The sequence below is a fragment of the Dermacentor variabilis genome, chromosome 10, assembly GCF_050947875.1.
Source record: "Dermacentor variabilis isolate Ectoservices chromosome 10, ASM5094787v1, whole genome shotgun sequence".
Lineage (NCBI taxonomy): Eukaryota > Metazoa > Arthropoda > Arachnida > Ixodida > Ixodidae > Dermacentor > Dermacentor variabilis.
Window position 1 is genome coordinate 54,123,943 of NC_134577.1, and position 21,262 is coordinate 54,145,204.

Sequence of the window (21,262 nt, forward strand, 5' to 3'; positions counted from 1 at the left end):
GGTCTCTGCCTCGTCACTGATAGCTTTCAATATACAACGGCCCGGGTGGGCGCGCGGGAACGCCCGCAGTAGAGCGCCCCTCCCCCCCCCCCATTCCATACCATTCTCCTGGAGCCTTGCACGCAACGGCAGATGGCGCGCTGCCTGCCCGCTTTCCTCCGTTGTGTGCGCGAGATTGAGAGCAAACGGCGCGTGACGACAACTTTGTCGCACTTGGACTTCATACGCAACCTCACGTCGACGCCGACGACAGAAATTCGCCTCGAGTGTCCATATAATTGCTATAGCAATAAAAAGTCCTATTTTCGCCCGACAGGCGAAGCATTGATTGCATAGTAAACTGTTAGACAGCTACACGAAGGTAGTCATTGTATCCGCTGCGTGAACTGCTGTGAATATTGGCTTACTGACTACATTAACGAGCACGTGGTCACGCGCGCACAGGCAAACAGGACACATCTCACTCGATGACCAAGAAAACTCACTGTCAGAAGGCTGGCGCGATGAAGGGTGGCAACAGCGGTCAGCTTTCTGATGCCTCTTGCTTCAACGTAAACCAAGCATGCTATAATTCAGCGCATATGAAGCTGTCACCTATTTCGAGCTGGCTAGCCTTCGATCCCAGCGCAGATTGTTTTCCAAAAGACGCCCACGGCTGCCGCAACTGGAGTAGAAGCGGATACACTAACAAACCCGCCCCTGTTCCCCCCACCATCCCCTTTGGGCACGTGAGAAGACACCACGCACCCTCTTCACCTTCCTTCCTCGCGAGCTCGAGAAGACACCGCCGTCTTGAGGCACAGCACTTTGCGGCTGATTCTCGCAAGCTTTCGCTGGCACCTACAGCATGCGGCAAGCTACAGCAATGTTATCGCACTTTGACTTTATAAAGAACATCACAGTGATATTGACACCAACGACGACGGCAACAATTCGCCTGGAGTGTCCATATAATTGCTATCGCAATAAAGCAACCACAATGCTGAGACAACGGTTGCACACGCGGTCATTCTATCCCGCCCACACTGTGTCTTATGTAAATTTTGATGTTGCAATCGATCAGCCTAATTATAGCGCGCATATATGACCTCGCAAATAGTTCATGTTATGGAAGCTATAAAAGATATAGTGGAAACAATGGAAAGAAGCCCAAATATGCACGGTGAGTTTTTTTTCTTTGGAGTAAGAAATCTATATCGTTAATATTTCGAGTCAACCATGGTAGGGGTGATGGGGATGGGGGAGGAGGGAAGTAGTCATTGTTATTCCCGCCATGGTGGTTGAGTGTACAAGAGTTTGCGCTGTTTAGGATCAGTCTGCGGCAGCAGCGAGCACGTTCATTTTGTGCTGCACGTAAAAACGCTTATGTATGTTGTTTGTAAATAAAATATTGTTTGCTTGACGCAAACGATCCGATGTTCCAACCATAACATCCCTCGCAGTCTGCGATTGAGTAACAATAAAGGCCATAAAATAAGTTTTATTTTATTTATGACCTTTATTCTATTTCTTCATTCTCTCAACCTTTCGTAGGGTTATTACAACAGTGGTGTTTTAAAGATAGCATACCTATAAACAGCAATAGCTGGCTGATAAACATGTTTCATATTTGTTCCATATTTGTTGGAAACAAACATTTCTTTCATAGCACGTTGTTCTTGCTGCCATGTGGTTAAAAAATACATGATATCGCTCTCCCTGCGCAAATTAACACGGCAGGTGTAGGCGCCTGCAGTTCCGATATTTCGTGATAATTCTAGCTGCCCTGTTGCATAGCTTCCAATAAGTCAGCAGATAGTAAAGCCAAGGGCACAAATATATATATAGAGCATACTTACGGTTGCTTCAGCGCTTGAATTTTCGTTGTAATTTTCATCGAGTTCCTAGAACAAATATGTTTTACGTTGTCAATGATCATGATATCATGCAACAGTAAGTATGAGAACAGCAAAGTCTGCCTTATTGCAATGCAACTTGGAAAATAAACTGGTATAAAGAAGTAACTTCCCTTATTCGTTAAACTACAAGCTGTCTTAAGAGATGTCGAGAACAAAGGGCCTACAAGCAGTGCTTTTCAAGTGGCGACTACTCCTACGGGTAATACACACTGGCAGTAAATAAAAATGTATTCAAGATGTTTCTGTAAAGCCTAAGGAATATTGAAAATTGGCGCGCTGAAATAAAGGGATGGTTCCTTCTGAGTCATGTCATCAGCGGTGGTGACATGAGGCGACGGGTGGCACGAATTAACTCATTGCTAATAAAGAAAAGCTAACTATAACATCTAAATTTTTAAATCATCAGGGTCATTGTTATCAGGAAAGTAAAACGAGCTATCGGTATAAGCAATATGAATTTTTGGATCTTCCAAAATTCCATTCCCCACGAAAATGCGGCGTGACAAATCGAGACTCTAAGAGCGCTCGAAACAAAAACAAAAGTCCGAGGCATGCGCATAGCGTCACCCTTTGCGGTGACGTTTTTGCTTATGTCACACCGTGGCGGGTGGTATCCAGCGCGCTACAGTCCCATCGGCACAGCATGGCTTAGTCGTCGAAAGTGTGCATCGCCATACCAACGGTTCCAAAGTCGAGCGACTTAGGTACCAAGGCGGCGCCACACCATGACTGTGTGAAATAAACTTGGCGCTTATTGCATTACCTGATACTGAATCTTAACGCTCCATGAGTGAAAAACTTATGCGTCAAATTAGGTACAACAGATTTACTGGTCACGACGTTGAAACATATTCATTTCATTACTTCTGAAGTGCTAGGCCCCCACGGTTGACGCCACTACAAAGCGCACTACATAGTTCTCCTGCGCAGAACCAAATAAATTGAATTGAAAGCACTCTAATGTGAGCAAATGCACTTTGAACTTCACCGTGACGACCATAAATACCGGCGGTTTTACTTCCTTTATTATATCTAGAGAAAATACCTACTATATTTAAATTTCAGCATTCGAATAAACCAAGCCAAATATAAATGCTTCAAATAACCTTTTATAGATAATACAAGAAATTATGTCAATTGTAAACCAAATTTCTGTAATATTGGCGAGCAGAATCGTCAGTCTCCTAAATATAGATTTTTAACGTAAGATACATTCTAGATACTTCTTGTTACTAAACGATTTATAATTAGTACTACAAGTCCTTGAGGTCGCATAAAGTTACCCACAAGAATACAGTGACTTTCTCACCAGAAGCAGCTTCTTGTTGACCGGTTTGTACTGTCCCTCGAAGCATGAAGTTATATTCTTAAACAATTTCATATCGCTGCTCTTCCAGCTTTTCTTGATATCTAGGGCAAAGAATAGAAACTAAAATGAGTTATTAATGAATAGTTTGATTTGCACATTTATACAAGCATTGAAGCTCAATATTCACTTGCAAGCACAGAACAAGCAGTATTTTGAGATAACTGAACTCTATCTTTTCGCTTTTTTATTGTATATAACGGAAGCAGCAATATTTCGATCGCCTGTAGTTTATCACCCAATTATATGAGCGCGGAACGATTCTAGGTATATTAGCGGCTAGAAGGTTTTGTATAAACATTCGCATTTTTTATGTAAATTAATGAGCTATTTAAAAAACAGCACGCTCAGAATGACCTACAGTAAATGACGCGATTCTAATCAAACATCTAATCAAGTAACAAATTTAACGACGATGGCAGGAAATGTGGAAGCTAGCGCACGAACGTTTGGAATTGGGGAGGTGTCATAGATTTAGTTCAATTAGCAAAATAGATCAATAATTTCCCGCTTGAAGCAGCTACAGGACATTTTGTCCCCTTGTGATGGAAGCCGATTACCCACGACACAGGCAACCAGCATCGTGCAGGATGAAGGTATTGGCCGCGGCATTGCCATCAAAGCCTCGGGCCATGGTCAAGTTTACCTCAAACTGCACATTCGCAGGAAACTAGTGAACAATCACTGGCAATGATAGGTTGAACTGGAAAATTAAAAAGTAACACCGCATGTAGGATGAAACAGATGCCTGCTATTTCTCATTCGCATTGTGGAAGATTCATCAGGTGGGATCGCATTGGTAGCAGAATAACAAGAATGAAGATACAATGATTTTACCTGAGAGGAGTCTATCCGCCAGCTCATGAGCAATTGTACTGCCTATGCCCCCGTAGTTTAATGAGCTGAAATAGAAGAAATCGTGATATGTGTCATGCTCATATGCTAGACGGCAGCATCATTGTACACTTGGACGGATACACACGCACATATGCTCACAGTACCTGTGAGTGTACACACACACACACATATATATATATATATATATATATATATATATGTGAGTGTGTGTGTGTGTGTGTGTGTGTGTGTGTGTGTGTGTGTGTGTGTGTGTGTGTGTGTGTGTAATACCAACACAGACACGAAGGACCACACAGGGGAAATTACTTGTACTTAATTATAAGGTTAAGAAAATGTTAAATTCAAGGAAATGAAGGTGGACGAAGAAACAACTTGCCGAAGGCGGCGGGGGAGGGGCAATCCCACGTCTTTGTTTAACGCGTGCGGTGCTCTACCAATTGCGCTACCGTCGGGCCCTTTTGCCATCCTCTTCCTGGGGTATTTATGTGTCACTACTATAGCTAACCCTGGGAGTGTTAGCCAATGCCACCCTTCAAAAACCTTCGCGGCGGATGTGAAACATCATTATATATATATATATATATATATATATATATATATATATATATATATATTTGTTGCTTTAACACAAGCAATAAATGTATTTATGCTATCTGTCACGCTTTTTGCACACTTTTTCTCGCCATTGGCGTTTAAGCGCACCTTAGAGATCTCTTTTGTCCTCGTGATATCTGAGTGAGTGAGTGAGTGAGTGAGTGAGTGAGTGAGTGAGTGAGTGAGTGAGTGAGTGAGTGAGTGAGTGAGTGAGTGAGTGAGTGAGTGAGTGAGTGAGTGAGTGAGTGAGTGAGTGAGTGAGTGAGTGAGTGAGTGAGTGAAGAAACCTTATTGCAGGTCCGACGAGGACGCGAACTCGTCGCGCACCCGGCTAGTCCCACGTCGGGACCGGCAGGTCTAGCCCACCGGCCCGTCATCGACATGTAACATTCTGTGCCTGCGAGAGCGCCTGTTTGTATTTTGGAAGAGTGTGAATGATGTACGGCCTAAACATAAACTTTGGAGGAAGTTGCATATTGGATTTAAATTTTAAAAAAGAATTCTAGGGAGAATATTTTGCTATATAGCATTTAAGTATACCAATGAAATCATAAATGAATAAAATGCATCTTTGATTTCAACATGCTGCTTGAATATGCACATTCTTTGCTTTGATGTAACTTTCTAAGGTTGTTTGATGTCCAAGTGCACTGTGCTCAACAAGAATCCAACAATGCATTTTCGCGCATGAACATTTTCAAGCATAAGTGAATATTTAAAGCTACGCTTAAAGATGAGTAGTCTAGCCCCTTAGGTATACAATGACTATCTCACCATAGAACTCTCACAACACAAAGTTAATTAAATAACATGAATGCGTCAATATTCGTAAGGAAAAAACACCATTGGAATAAAGTAACAGTAATTGAGCAAGGGTCACTTATTAGCCTCTGGTGAACGCTGTCCCACTCATCTTAGTCCTTCAGAGTGCATCGACACCTTTTGAACTACTATTGCAAATGGTATAGCTGTCTTTAGAAACTACGCTTAAGCTCCACCGAGTAAGTTATTCTTTTCATCAGGTAAGTAAGCAAGTAAATTTCGATTTTATTGGTGCAGCAGCCACTAGATGGCAGATTCCACCACTATTTTACTTTAAAATTTGCACTCATTTTATATACGGAGTTTTCTACTACCCCATGTTTTCACCACAATATATTCATTATCATTTTATTCAGGCCGTGACGAGTCAAAAAAAAGCTGAATCTGGCGCTCAATACAAGGAGCGCCTTAACAGCAGCATTCCCTATGTATCGCACGTACACGGGAGCCTACTGATAAAGTGATCAAGAACTTTATCCCAGCTCCGTAGGTTGCCAATCTTGCCGGTGAATGTTTCCCCACTAGAATTATTTGAAACGGAAGATTTCTAACTGGCGCCATTGTATCTTTCTTTTCAGGGTCGTTGCATTGTGCAGATAGGCCTACAAGCTTCTGGGAAGGTGCTCGTATAGGCATATTTTAGAAACTTGCAAACCTTTTTCTCGAAATAAAGTGGTATTTTATTGTAATGAATAAAGCCTCGTGAAAAATCCGGTTGGTGTTCGTAATGCGCTTCGATGCCTCGGCACGAAAATCTAATGCGAAGACCTCGCAGGTGTCTTAGGACAGTCGGTGTGTTCACGGTGCTCCTTTGGACGGCCTCATAAACTATTGCGCTTAATAATTCAATTAATTATTTATGTATTTACTCTATTATTTTGTTGGAGGGACACATCTGGTCACAATTTAAGCTAGTTCCGAACCAGCTGTAGTTGATATTGCTTTCCTGACGCTCCGGTGTTGATGCAGCGGTAGATACATCTTTCTAAGAATACAATTGGTCTGCAACCGTTTTGTGTGGTCTTGAAAGCACATCGTGTTACAGCATGCTCACAATTCCATAGGTCATTTGCCCAACTATTGATGGTTCTGGAAGGTTTTCATCCGAAAACTACAAGAGTCAGCGCTTTTCGGTGTAGTAGCCGACACTTATTCTACCTGGATGCTAAAAAATGGGCCTTGTGCGAATATTAAAGAAATCTTCCTAGAAGCATAACGAAAGCTTTTATTAAGTAATGGCTCTATGGCGTGTCTTGGCTTGAGGATACTATAAAACTTATCAATGTTCTGCGCTTCTCTACATCGTTTTTATGTAGGAAACGACAAGCACTAAAAAAAAGAGTGATTTTTGAACCAACCCTAGGCTACTGCATCAGCATCTGCTATTGATTGCAACAGGAATGGTGAAAGTAGACAGAGATAGGTTCACAATTCCGCGGATCACTGTTTCAATGCAGTAAACTAGCCAGCAATCGATTGCCACGAGTCTGACGGTGATATTACTAAACAAAATGAACTCGCTATGTTCCAGGCTTCTTTAAAATTATGTGCTGCTTTCGGTGTGTGCGTGTGTATGCGTGTGTGCGCTGGTTCGCGTGTGTGTTATTGCTTTTGTCGCGAAGATGAATATATACTTATCTTCCGAATACACTTTCGTTGCCAATGTTCATAAAAATATTTTATCATTTTACCTCTTTCTGTTTCTGATGCCCTGCATACCTCCTTTCACATCACAGTTAGCCGTATTTGGATTAAACAAATCAATTAGTGTAAACAAGTTTATTGACCCCTAATTCGGAGTGGTTAGCGAGACGGTAAGGTCATAAAACAGAGTCCGAGCACGAGCGACGGTACTCTACCTTGCGCTGGTGATTATGCTTGTACAGCATTCGTTGCTTTCGCTACTGTTATTGCAGGGAACGAAAAAGGAGCCGTCCTGGTGACCTCGGAGCTTGATATTATGAGCGAATCATAATGCGTCTTGAGGCGCTGCGCATGGACCCCATCTCGTACCCGACGGCGCCGGTCCGAAGATGGCGCTACGGGTTCAATGACCTAATTCACAGGAGATGTACGCTCGAGAATGCTTTAGGAGCCTGCATACTTGGGTGGTCGTTTTGAAAAGACACCAAGTGCATTGGAAGACGCTAAGAGTTACATATGCGTGCCAAAAAGTGGGGGCGCAGGGGTTTTCGGCGTAAGTCTGCTTTTCTGGCGCCCGTGCTCACTCCAACTTCAGGTCCCTGCGAGTGGCTCATCATGCCTCGCAGTTCCAGAAACAGATGCGCAATCAGAAGCATCCAACCGGTAGGGTAAATTGTTGTCGATAGTTTGTGACCGGTAGCGGTTATACGTTAGAGGAAAGGGCAAATAGGAAAGAGCGGTGCCCTGAGTAAAGGTGTTGTATGCGTAGGTGACAAAGGGCATAATGAGACCCCAAATGTGTGTATTCAGAGGCAAGATGTATCCAACCACTTCGCCTAATGTATGGTTGAAGCTTTCAATCATCCCATTTATTTATGGGCGCTACGCAGCAGTTGTCCGATGAACAATGTGGCACTGATCGGCGTTGGCTTAAAAAACTTGGCCACAAAGATGCGTCCGCGGTCTCAGAGCAGTGTCTGGGGTGAACAGTGACACAGGATAAAACGACAAAGATAAAGGGTGGCAATGCCGCCTTCTATAGCTGCCATGACAGCGACGATTCCGGCGTACCACGTGAGGTGGTCAACTGCAACGACGGTTCAGCGGTTGCCAGCGGATGTCAGGTGAAGTGGCCCATGCAAATAAATACCGACACGTCGAAGTGGTGAGGCAGGGAAAGGTAGAAGTTGCAGACGACGCGGCATTGAGATTAGCGGTGTGGGCATTCAGGGCATGGCGAACAAACTTTTAAACGTAGCTGTACATCCCTCGCCAGTAGAATGAACGAATGTATGATGTCTATTTGGCGCAAGGGCCACGTATGGCCAAAGAGCGCCATGCTAGTGTTAATAAGTTCGTAGTGGACTGATGCTAATTATGCGCTAAATATTTCACTATTGACTGATGGGTTCTGTGAAGTTAATGTGACATGGCTGTAAAGAGGCCTGAAAGAGTTGGGGTAAATTGCATAAAATCTCCGCGCAATAAAATTATTCCAATGGCTATTGGCATGTACAATGAACACTAAAATGCATTGCGAAAGAATGATGCAATATACAAAATATGTGAGACCTTAAAATTGCCTAGAGCACTGCTGCCTCGCCAGAGCCTTGAAACATAAGGGTCTAGAGACATATGCTATATAGAACTATCACAGCGGCATCCTCTGAAGACAGGAGGCCCTACGAATGTATGGGGCTAATAACATGATTCAGAAAACCTAGGACTAATAACATGTTTCAGAAAACCTAGGAGTAACATTACAGGATGACGGGGGATGTGCTGCCGGTATGCTAAGGAAAATGTTTCTTTCTCTCAGATTCGGCTTCCCGACACACCAGGAGGATGTGGAGAACAGTAAGTCTCTCCCCGCATCTACCACAGGTCGGAGGATCATTTCTATTGAGTAAAAAGTTATCATCATCATCATCCTTCATTATATATTTAAGGGCCCCATTTGGGGTATTACATAGGAGGGGGGGGGGGTGCAGAACAATAATACAAACATCGAAGGAATGGTCATGTACAAGGCAACAAAAAGCAACAAAAAGCAACAACTGAAAAGACACTGCAAAAAGAATGGGTGCCAAATGGGTGTCCTATTCTGAGACGACTGAATAGGACGTCTGTTCGGCGAGATTTTGTTGCAGAAGGCCAAAAACCTAATTGTGGCTTCATTACGTGCAGCTTATTATTTGTTTCTAAGTCATACAAGCGTTGCCAGTAGTTTCGCAGTTTCCATCGTAAGTATGGGCTTCAGATCTGTGACAGGGACTATAGCTGTAGGATTAACAGCATGCGATGCAATTGACATGGCCATCTGGTCAGCCAGAACGTTGCCCTCGATGCCCCTATGGCCAGGCACCGAGCATATAATCACATGCTGGTTGGATATATAATCTTTACACAGAACCAAATAGAGTTCATGATTTGCTGGATTTTTGTGCTTGCAGAATGACATCAAGGCCTTCACGACACTTAGGGAATCCGTATATATAACTGATTTTTGGAGTTTGATTTCCTTGTATGCTTCACAGTAGACAATAGTGCGTATGCCTCAGCCGTAAAGATACTTGCTTCCGGATGCAGCACATTGAATTACCAAAAGGATGGACCGATGGCTGCATAGGGCACCCCGTCGTGTGACTTCGATGCGTCTGTATAGAACTCCGTGCAGGAGTATTTGTACTGCAGTTCCAGGAAATGCATCTGGAGTTCAATCTCTGCTGCGTGCTTTGTAACTTGAAGAAAAGATATAACACATTCTATCAGCTGCCACGCCTACGGAGGTAGCAGCTTAGCTGGAGGCATTGAGCGATGTTTGAGGAATGGGACATCCATTTCAACGCTAAGCTACCTCAGTCGCATTGAAAAGGGCACTCTTACAGTGGGACGATTACGAAAGAGCGTAGCCCATGTCATATCGTTAACTGATTAAAACACGGATGTTGATGACTAGAGTGAACTTTCAAAGAATATGTTTGGCTAATGTATGTTCTCTGCAGATGGAGTGACCACTCACTTGACTCTACATATAAACTTTCAATGGGACTTGTTCTGAAAGCGCCAGTGGCAGTCGGATCCCAAAATGGTGGACAGGATCTAGCATTTTTAGCGCGCTCGGAGCAGCAGGATGGTAGATCACGGCACCAATCGTGATCGAATCTTGTAAAGATTCATTAAACATTTCCTGTCGCTGCCGCATGTTGTGTGGGATAAAGTTTTGGGTATTTTCATTGTTTTTAGGCATTTCACCTTGAGATACATGTGGGGAATAAAATTTAGTTTAGAGTCAAGTATGATGCCTAAGAAATTGGGCTCTTTGTTCACAGGTATTGCCTGGATGTTCATTTGGATATTGGGATCTGCAATGAGCCCTTTATTTCTTGAGAAAATCAAACAAGAACTGTTGTTCAGGTTCACTTTAAATCCGTTTTGGTCTGCCCATTTGGACACTTTGTTCAAGCCGTGTTGTACTTGCCTCTTATACACTGCAATGTTGCTGGATTTGAAACCTATGTGTATGTCGTCTATGTAAACAGAATAAAAAATGGCTGGCGGTAATGAAGCATGAAGCGTGCTCTCCTTCACGATAAAGAGCGTGCAGCTGAGCACCCCTCCTTGGGGTGCATCAGTTTCTAGTATAAAACGTCACACGACTATACATTGCCGATTTTCGCGCGGAATGTACGTTGGGACAAATGACTTTCTAGTATGTTTAACATATTTCCACGAATGCCCATTCCCGACAAGTCTCGCAAGATCCCGTATCGCCACGTTGTGTCATATGCCTTCTCTATATGGATGGATATCGATAAGAACTGTTTATGTACAAATGCATCACGTATATTTCCTTCAATACCCACAAGTTCATCAGTCGTGAACCACCCTTCTCTGAAGCCACACTGATGAGATCAAGCATATTGTTCAGCTCAAGAAAATGTGTGACCCTACGATTAATCATTTCTTCAAATAGCTTACACAGACAATTCTTGAGAGCTGTCGGGGTATAACCTGCCGCCACGGAAGTGTGCTCACCCAGCATCAAGACGGGAATAGCAATAACTTCCTTCCATTAGGGTCGGAGGTATCCGGAAGCCCAGATAAAGTTAAAAAGTGCCAACAGGGTCATTTGTGTGTATTTGTGTAAGTTTTTAATCATGGCATACTACATTTTATCAGCTCCCGGTGCAGAGCTTCTACATGTGCTCATTGCAGATTTGAGCTCGGCAATATTAAGAGGACGGTTGTATGGTTCATCCGGACGGCATTTCCAATCCAGTGCCTTAAGTTCACCTAATTGTTTATACGTGAGGAATGATATAGTGTTATGTGTGGAGCTTGATACATGTTCAAAGCGTTTGCCCAGAGCGTTGGTCTGGTCTTCCAAGGTAGTCCCTTGGTCGTCCACTAAAGGCAATGGGTGGATTTGTTGTCCCTTTATGTTTCTTACGCTATTCCATGCTTTAGACTCTCGGGTGTAGGAAGTGATACCCGAGAGAAACCTCTCCTAGCTAGCCCTCCTTGCCTGTCTCCGCGTGCTCCTTCCTTGTGATTTTGCCAGTTTAAACTGTATGAGGTTTTCTGCAGTCGGGGAGCGACGTAGCAAACCCTACGCTTTGTTTTGTTTCTTTCGTGCCATTGTGCACTGTTCATTTCACCAGAGGACCAGTCTTTTACATGAGAATCCTTGTGTTTGTGGAATCAATTTTTCTGCTGCGTTGAGTAAAATACGTAAAATACAAGTAAAATACGCTACTCCTTCATTAATGCTAAAATCGGTGATTGCATATCGTGATACGTAAGTGGATTCCTTAAAGTGATTCCGTTCGGCGGAAGCTAGTTTCTACCGGGGGTTATGTGAGGAATATTCTTGTTGACCTATTAAATTTAACATTACAGGGAAGGGGTCAATTCCATAGGAATAATTGGTTGCATGCCATTGCAAATCAGGGAAAATTGAAGCAGAGCCAATCGACAGGTCTATTGATGAATATGAATTATGATGAAAATTATAATACGTTGGCTCCTTCTTATTGAAGAGGCACGCACCGGAGTTCACAAGAAAATTTTCAATGAAGTGACCTCTCGCATCATATCGCGGGCCTCCCCACATGGTGTTGTAGTAATTAAAATCGCCTGCGAGTATGTAGCGGTCGGAAGCTGATAAATTAGGTTGTAAATATCGCTTTTTACGATATGATAATTTGCGGGAATGTGTACGCAACATACAGTAATCAATTTATTAGAGAGAATTGCCCGAACTGACACTGCCTCAAGGGGCACCTGAAGGGCGACATGATAAACTAGAGACTTGTTCACAGCTATTGCTACACCGCCAAACGAGGTGTTCGCCTCGTTGTGGTCTTTACGATAGATGCTGCACTGACGAAGAAAGTTTGTGTAGATTTAAGATGTGTCGCCTGAACACACATCACCTTTTGGTTGTATTTGTGTCAGAGTTCTTTAATGTCATCGAGGTTGTGGACAAGACCTCTAACGTTCCATTTAATTATTTGTGTAGCCATATTGTTCGTGTTTTTAGGCTGTGTGTCAAAAGGAGTCAAATTGGAGAGATGGCTTACGGAGCCTTTTCAGGCCCCGTGATTCGAGTTTTATCTTTCTTGGAGGGGTCGCGAGATTCACGCCGCTCCCGTGGCGCTGGATGCGCTCTCTGGCTCTGGGTTTTGTCCATCGACTCCTGCGAGCGGCTGGACTTCCGCTCACACGAGCGGGGTGTTTACACCTTAGGCCTTGCCTCGAGAAGCAGGGCCTTAGAGGCCACCAACCCAGAGGTCGAGGGCCCTCCTTCAGGGACGGCGCAGCAGCGCTGGCTGCTCACGCTAAGGGGGCTGGTGGCACAGCCGCAACCACACTCTTTGTCGGCCGGGCCGGTGCCAGAGTCTGCTGCAATTTTGCCCCATTGCGCGCCCCATCAGCTTACCTTGAGGTATCGTAAAAGAAAACACATTCTTGAAATGAGATCTTCTCCTTTTGAGATGCCTTTTTTTCTTTTTTTTTCATGTGTGACAAGTTCGAGAATATGCTGCGGGTCCACCGTCACATTTGGGACAGCGGAATGTGCACTACAGTTGTCGTATTCGTGTTCGTGTTCGCCACATTTTCAACAGGTCAGTCAGCCACGGTGGCTTTGCGAACCTTGACCGTATCTCTGACACTTGAAACATCTTCAGGGATTTGTGATGTAAGGCCGGACTCGAATTTGGGTATATCCTGTTTACAGGGTTTCCGATGGCACACTCGACACAAAGGTGGGGGTGAGAGTTTTAGTTGGAATGTCTTGATTCTCTTGCTTGATCTTTATTCTTTGCAATTCAATCACGTTGTATTCTTTGCAGCCCTCCAGGAGCTCTTCCTCGCTCAGGCTCAAGAGATCTTCATCAGGAGATGACTCTTTTACATGTGTTCAATGATCGATGGGGGGTAACAGTGATTGCCACATTACGAAGTGCTAAGAGATTTGAGAGTTTGCGTGCTGTTAAGTGTCGCGGACTTCAAGAAGAATGTCGCCACTGCTCATTTTTGTTACTTTGTAGCTAGCACCTACTGTGTCAGTAAAACATTTAGCTACGATGAAAGGTGAAATAGTTCTGGCTGTCTTTTAGGTATCTTGACTGTGTATCACATGGAAGCGGGGGAAAGTTTCTTTGCACTGGCTTAACAGCTGGAAACATTCTTTTGGAAAGAGGACGATCGGAAAGAGGACGGAACGACATCTTAGCCATAAGGAATTCATCTAATTTCAGTAGCTAGGCCAGCCACCCACCACAGAGACCAACAAGGCGATGCCACGAGTCCGGCAGGAAACACAGACGCCAGCTGTGCGCAGCTACTATAACTTACTATAATACACCCACGGTTCGATACATACACCAGGTTAACCATTGCCGCCTACGAATTCGGAAGAGAGAAGAAGTCATAAGCAGACAGGAAAGAAGAGACAGTGAAAGGGAAGCGAAATATTGAATAGAGGGACAGGAAAAGGCGACTGCGGATTTCCTGCATGTGGGCCAGTCTGGACGTGCCGTCTATGTGAAGCAGTGGCCGAAGAGGTGTGTTGCCTCCACCGGGAAGCCTTGAAGATCCAAACCCCTAGCATCGCCTAAGCTCCCCGGATGCCCCTTTCCCCAGACACGGCTAAGCAACGCACGGCTACACGCGGGAGGGTCCAACCCTCGTGTGCTCGAGTACGTGGCGTCGCAACACACCAAACGCCTGCTGACGCACACACCACTGTGGGGGTTCCTCGCCTGTAGTACCGCTGTCGAAGACGTTGGTAAGATTAGAATAGCCCTGAGTGCACACAGTGTAGATCAATGGGGAAGTATCCACAGAACCTGGCACGCAGATTTAGAGGTATTACTTGTAACGACTATGGTTGTGTGATGAATAACTGCAATGGTGGAACTCCTCTTTTCGATAGCGAAATAGTGAGTCTAAGGACGCAATGTGCAAGTGGTTTGTAGTGTAGGCGTGTAAGAGAGAAAATCTGTCAAAGAGGTCAGCTTATGGCTCTTACGGTACTCGAAAGCGATTGTGTCAATGTCAATTGACATAATGGTGGACTCAGACATTGTTGAATAAGTAATACACAATGCAAGTTAGTGCATGACCCGGTGTGGATGCCAGGATGTATGCGCTAGTTTCGGTACAGAATGCGGATGTTACAGTCCTGGAGGTGAAGTATCCAGTGGGTCAAATGGCCTGAGGGATCTGTCAACCATGACAGTCAGCACAGTTCCTGGTGGTCTGGGACGACATCGAATGGGCGGCCTCAAAATATAGGATAGAACTTAGAGCCCAGACGATGGCTAAGTATTATTCATTCGTCACAATTCAGTTGGTCTAGGCTTTATTCAGTGTTCTACCTGCGCATGCAACGACATAATCAAGAGACCGGGCTTGTGTTGCGCAAATTAAGCGCTAAGACCAACAACGTTGGCATCCATGTGGCCTTCTTGAGCTGCAGGGTCGTATGGACACAAATTAGGAGTAGAGTAAGGAGACGGGGCAGATTCTAGAAAGCGTCCTCGCGCTATGATGACCACAAAGACATACTGCCGTTACCACCATGCTCTTTAGCAGGGATGATGTGATGGTAAAACCATTTTAACTTAACTCTGCATTAAGCAGAAGTCCAACAAAGCTCCGGTATTCATTTACGAAGGCTGGTTTGAAAATTCAGCGGCGTCACGAAGTTTGGCTCGATTGCGGAACACGCCAACTTTGGATACAACGTGACAGAGTAATGTAAGCTGTCTTGCTGCAAAGTTGCACTATTATAATTTCAATTGTAGGTCAGGGTGCCTTAAGAGTCTAAGGACAGATTTCAGGCGATTATAGGATGTGGTGAAATCCGTAGCAAAGGACAGGACAATGTATTCACACAAGCCACCATGTGTAACACATGCTGTCTTCGAACGGTCAACTTCCACCACTGGCACTTCCCTATAGCCCGAACACAAATATAATGAAAAAATATTTGTACTTGGTACAGAGACAGTGGAGTCATCTGTTCACGGTACAGGATAGAGGCCTAAGCGAGGGATCTTGTTATGGAGCTGGTAATCTACACACAAGGGAACAGATTCATAAGTCTTTGTAACAAGGACAATATGAAACACCCATAAGTTATATGAAGGTCGAATCACACAGCGGCAAAGCGTGTTGTCAACTTACTCATTAACAACAAGATTGTCTGTTGCACATACGCGATACGGGCATTGTCGAAATTGCGGGATGGGAGGCGGTGTCGGTCTGATGCGTAACAGTGCATGTGCGGACACGTACACTGTTACGCAATGTTGCATGACATCAAAAAAAGAACAAAATGCTTCCTAGGTGCACGTGATCTGGCAACACTGAACTGGTGGAAGACCTTCGGCAATGGAGGAACCAAATACATCTGTCAACAATATCTAAGACGTAAATAAAGAACTCAACCAGGGTATTTGACATAGGCTGTTTCAACGGACATGCCGACACCTTGCGTGTCATCGATGTCTTCCACACCATAGAACCATTATACGCGAAGTGGCGCTGGATACTGAATTGGCTGTGAAGCAAAGTGATTTTTGCAGTCTTGCGCAAGTTCTTCACCCGCAAAAGGTTGCGCAACAGCTTTTTGTGTACGAAACAGGCCAATTAAGGAGAACCGCGCGATGGCGTCGGACGTACGCCACTGGTTTACGATGGCAGGTCTAGGCCAGGTCATACACTCGGTGTGCGAAGCGTTTCGTGAAACACCAGGGCATCGCCTTGGGGTCGGCGCCTCGGTACGACGTCGGCGTAACAGCCCGGCGGAGCTGCAGCTGCAGGAAGTGGTTGGAGTCTGGTGACCCCTTTAGCATAACTGAGAGGCACCGTTACAGAGAGCTGTTGGTGGTGCATGGGCAGAACATCCGTGATTTTTTGTTCTATCTGGCATGGGGGAACGTAGGTACAAAGTTCAAAGCAAGCTGCTGCATATACCTGCGGCTGCGCCAACGGCACTACGTAGAGCTGCCGGGCAACATCCTCATTCACAAATACCTTCATCTCTGCTAGCGGCATTGACTGATAGGAAAATGCGTCCATTTCAACGAGGTGTTCATGTTGTGAAAGAGGCTGAGAAATCAAAGTTCGCTGCATTTGGAGTTCCTCGTAACGTTGGCAGAAAATAATTTTTGTAAATTGTGCGCAAATACTTCGCGAGCAGCATACTACAAATGTTGTCCTGTATTCATTTGAACATATTCCTGACTTTTTTACCATATGTAAAGAGGTTTATTGACCTGAGAGGCAGCGGTAATGGCACAGAGCCTGGAGGAACAGCGAAACCTGGTGGACCGGGCCCGGGCTGCGGCATTAGCCAACGGCTTTCTGGACTAAGACCGCCACCCACCTATGACGAAGAAAGAAATTTCTCGCTGTTTCATACTATAACCCTTTATTCCTCCTCCTCTGTCCAATTCCAACATGCTCTGACTCTCCTATAAAAGCCCACGATGTCCTTGATCTAGCCCATCATGGATTCGCCCAGTCGCTGTGCTCTTTCCCGCGAACGCTGCTCTGCGCGAGGTTCGAGAAAAGCAAGGTGGCGAAACGCTTCTAAGAAAGATGACTCAAACTGGCCATATCCGCATTATAGATTATCCCATTCAGTTTTGTGTCATCGTCCCATTGGTTGTACGCGCTTATCCTCTCGTAAGACAAGAGTCAGTCCTCCCTATCGTGATCGTACCCGCCGTATGGTTCCTTTGGCGGAGCACAACGTAACAAACGACCGGTGGAAAAGGAAGCACCTGCTAGGTTACGTCATCAGCTATGATTGACAGTAACATGCGGGATTGAATTTCCATGTTTGATGTTTTCAAGGTACCCTGCATCTTCCACCATTTGTCAAGAGGAGGAGTAAATTTTAATGGAGAGAAAGGAGGAGAGGTCGGCCTGAGAGCCTGGAGCATATTCGGAGTGGTTAACGTGATGGTGACGGCATAACGGGACGGTGAGTTCAGCCAGGACCGGTGAGCCTTTCCTTAGTGCCGCTGCTGACCATTGGCCAGCCTTCTTCTTCGCTACAAAATAAATAAATAAAACTATATGGCATCGAACTGTGTGCTACCATGGAAAAAGAGTAAATTTTGGCGCATCTGGACAAAACAGACGCTGCGGGTTTCGGCGACAAACGCAGTCTGTAACCGCCAGCCTAGGCGGCGGAGAAATGCAATACACAGCTACCACTGATCGCACAATCTAAACCTTCACATGCCAGAAAGGAGTCACGCTACAGCAGGTGCAACTAAACTAGTTATCTGAGTAGTTCTTCGCAGCACTGTGGAAGCTGAAAAAGTCCTTAGTCAATAGCAATGCCAAATGCCGAACTACATGATTTCGTTGACAGCGTGTCATATGCTTACCTTCTTATCTATAGATGCTCCTTCGTTGGTAAATTGACACAGGAAATGTTTTGGCATTGTAACCATAAGCAGCGTTTACGTGAATGCTACAACTAGGCTTCGCTTCATCTGTATGCTCTCTCGGTAGTTCTTGCAGCATCCTTAGTCAGTATAAAGGGCAAACACACTTACACACAACGTTCACCCCGATAAAATGTCGCTTCCCGCAAAGGGGAAGTCACCATTTACGTCCTTGTTTAGTTTGCGAAAAAAAAAACATTTCGTTCATGAACCAACTAGCCTATTCCATGATCCTTTTGCACCACGACGTTGCATCTTGTTTTGACGTTGGTAAAGCCACAGTTTTTCCCTAACAATGTATTACCGTACACTTCAACCTCTGAGACTGCTAGGAAAAGATCTAGGTTACATGATGCATTCGAATAACGACCACCAACTAGCCCGCTTATCCCTGTTAAACAAGTAGACTAGACAGCACATAAGCATTTCTGATACAAACATCAAATTATTTGGTTTGAAAGATGACAAGGGGGACTTTCTAACTGAGTCAAGGATTTACGAGGGAATAAATTCTGAAGTATACAGGTTATGAAGTGCCAACGTCCTGGCAAAATAAAGCAAAACGCTAACTGTAATGTTCTGCTTGAAGTAGGTTGTATTTATCATTGCTAAAGGGTGCACAGAAAAATCAGTTTTAAAAGCTTGCGAAAAAATGCTTTCCGTAATTTGACTTTGTATTTACATCTGAAGCGCACACTAACTTTAATACAGAAAAACGGGCAATCCATCTCCGTCTGTACAATGCTATTATTATGTCACACAAGTAATTAAGAGGCAGTGCATATTGTCCTTTGGTTTCCATGCTGCGCATGACGATAACTGTTGAAAAAATGGTACTACCCGCGAAATGCTTATGGTTCCCATACACCTTTAACAAGTAAATAATGTCAGCAATAGCCTACTGGTAAACCTGTTTAGCTATGTTCAAGAGAATTGCTCCAATCCCATAATACTAATGTATGTACGACACATGAACACAGATAAAGAAACGCAGGTACATCACAATTATTGAAAATCTTACCGTGGAAGATGTTGCTGATAAAATGGAGGTACGAAGAGTGCGTAGGGAATTTCTGAAAGAAGCAAATACTTAAAGTGGTCTGTTGAAATTGTAAGACTGTCTAAATAAATTTAATTACAAACAGACGAGTATTAGCCAAACTGCTACGAGCGTTTCTTTGAATCTAGATGTAAACAAAACAGTTTGGTGGGCTGGTTGGTATTGCATTTTAATAGTTTTTAGAGCTAAGAAACGCACGACACGAGAGAATGCAGACAGGACACAGCGCTATGTCCTGCCTGCCTTCTCTCGTGTCATGCGTTTTGTTTTGCGCTAAAAACTATCAGCATTTGATTTTAAGTCGCACCAAGCTGGTTTGGAAGCATAGTGTAGTGTTTAGTTTGTCTTTAGGCAACCAAGTCACACCGCATTGTAAGTGAAGGTGAACCTGGAAGTGTCAGAACGCATTTTGGTTGTTTTAGACGTGTTCAAAAATCTGCGCACTTCCTTTAATTCACAGTCATCGACAACAGTCTGTGCTCTTCAGAGAAACGTTCATTGACTAACACACATTTTATTTAAGATTACTCTACTTTGTGTGCCTGAATCTCCAGAGCATATATCAATGCTAGGTACACGGAGAGTTCCGAGTACAGTCTGTTAAGTGCTCAGCATTCTGTACATTAGAGCCTGTTTGCTATCGGTATATACTGCACTCAATTTGATGGTACTGTGTGTCTATTATGTTTTGGTTTCTTTCAAGGGACGTTGGCCCATTTGAATTTTGATGCCTCCTCAGATATACTTCAGGCCGAACTTTGATTAAATAGTATGTGAATTCTATTCTTTGCTGCTCTTTCTGCGCAGCCAGCCTACTCATTCTTTTCGCCAGACAGGTATCCGTCGAACTGCCGATACAAAAGCCTGTAGAAGAAGAAATGCACCGTGGAAGTGCGTGTAAATGTGGCAAAATACTCTAATTTTCTTGAAACATTGGCAAGCCGAAGAGAATTAAAAACCAACAGCAATAATTTATAGTAATGCTATATAAATATATTAGGGAATCTCACCTAATGTACGAATAATCTGCACTCAACAGCAAAATTTTATTATGATTGTAAGAACCTAGTGTTGCGTTCAGGCACTCGAGGACATGTCGCAGTATATGGGGACCTAACCTTTAGGGCAGCATGTTGGCAACGTATGTGCCATAGCTTTCTTATCTTCTTGTTACTGGAGAAATGTTGACGGTAAGTGTTTAGCGCTGTTCTTATGCAAGCTTCACCAGTCAACACGATCAACTGCAAGCTAACTTCTGCCATGGTTGTGGAGACAGAGGATAATTCTGAAACTATTCGTTTTTAAGTTAAGATATTACTGTTTGCAGGTGTTATGCCAAACGGCAGCTTACAGTACTATTCCCAACAATTTACTTTTGTTTTGAAATTTAGATGCTTACCGGTTGTGTTCCGAGAGTAGGAGGAAAACGGGCGAACATTTCTTGGACTGTCGTCCCGACTACATGCATAATCAAGGAGAAACCCGAAAACCGGAAATACAAAACAGTCAATAGGTCTGTGTAGCACGATTGCTTCAAAAGTTATGCCTTGAGGCAGAAAATTATAGATTTCAATTGATAAATATCTACAACATCTACAGAAATAAAGTATTTAGGATAGCGAATTAAACCTTGTGAACGTGGCCCATATTCCAATGTGCTATCCCAGACAATTGGCTCACAAACATTCGGAGGCAGCCGCCTATTGTCAATTGAGTAATAAACTAAATGGTGTGCATCGTTCGTCACCAAGGAAATAACTAAGAACTCTTTAATGCCTCAGCCTCACCATATAAAAAGCTTGCCACATAGTTTTAGAGCTTTGAACAAAAAAAATCGAGTTTAATAAAAAATACAACTGCGACATCCATGTTGCGCTTATGTTGGAATTAACATGTGTGTTTACTTACACTGCCTGTAATTTTTTAAAGAAATGTGTAGAGCTGCTGCCTTAATTGCTATGACGTTAAGAAACCACAAGAACATTCCATATGTGCAATACCGCTCAACCAAAATTCCAAGAAGTACAGTTTTTTTAACAGT

At 43.9% G+C, this 21,262-nt stretch overlaps 1 long non-coding RNA gene across 1 annotated transcript; it reads right to left on the minus strand.

Moving 5' to 3' along the window:
• Positions 1-4,110: 4,110 nt before the first annotated feature.
• Positions 4,111-20,680, minus strand: LOC142559697 (uncharacterized). Its single transcript, XR_012823207.1, has 3 exons — positions 20,621-20,680; positions 19,183-19,234; positions 4,111-4,166 (listed from the first exon to the last, which is right to left on the minus strand). It is a non-coding gene; the product is annotated as an uncharacterized LOC142559697 (long non-coding RNA).
• Positions 20,681-21,262: the final 582 nt, after the last annotated feature.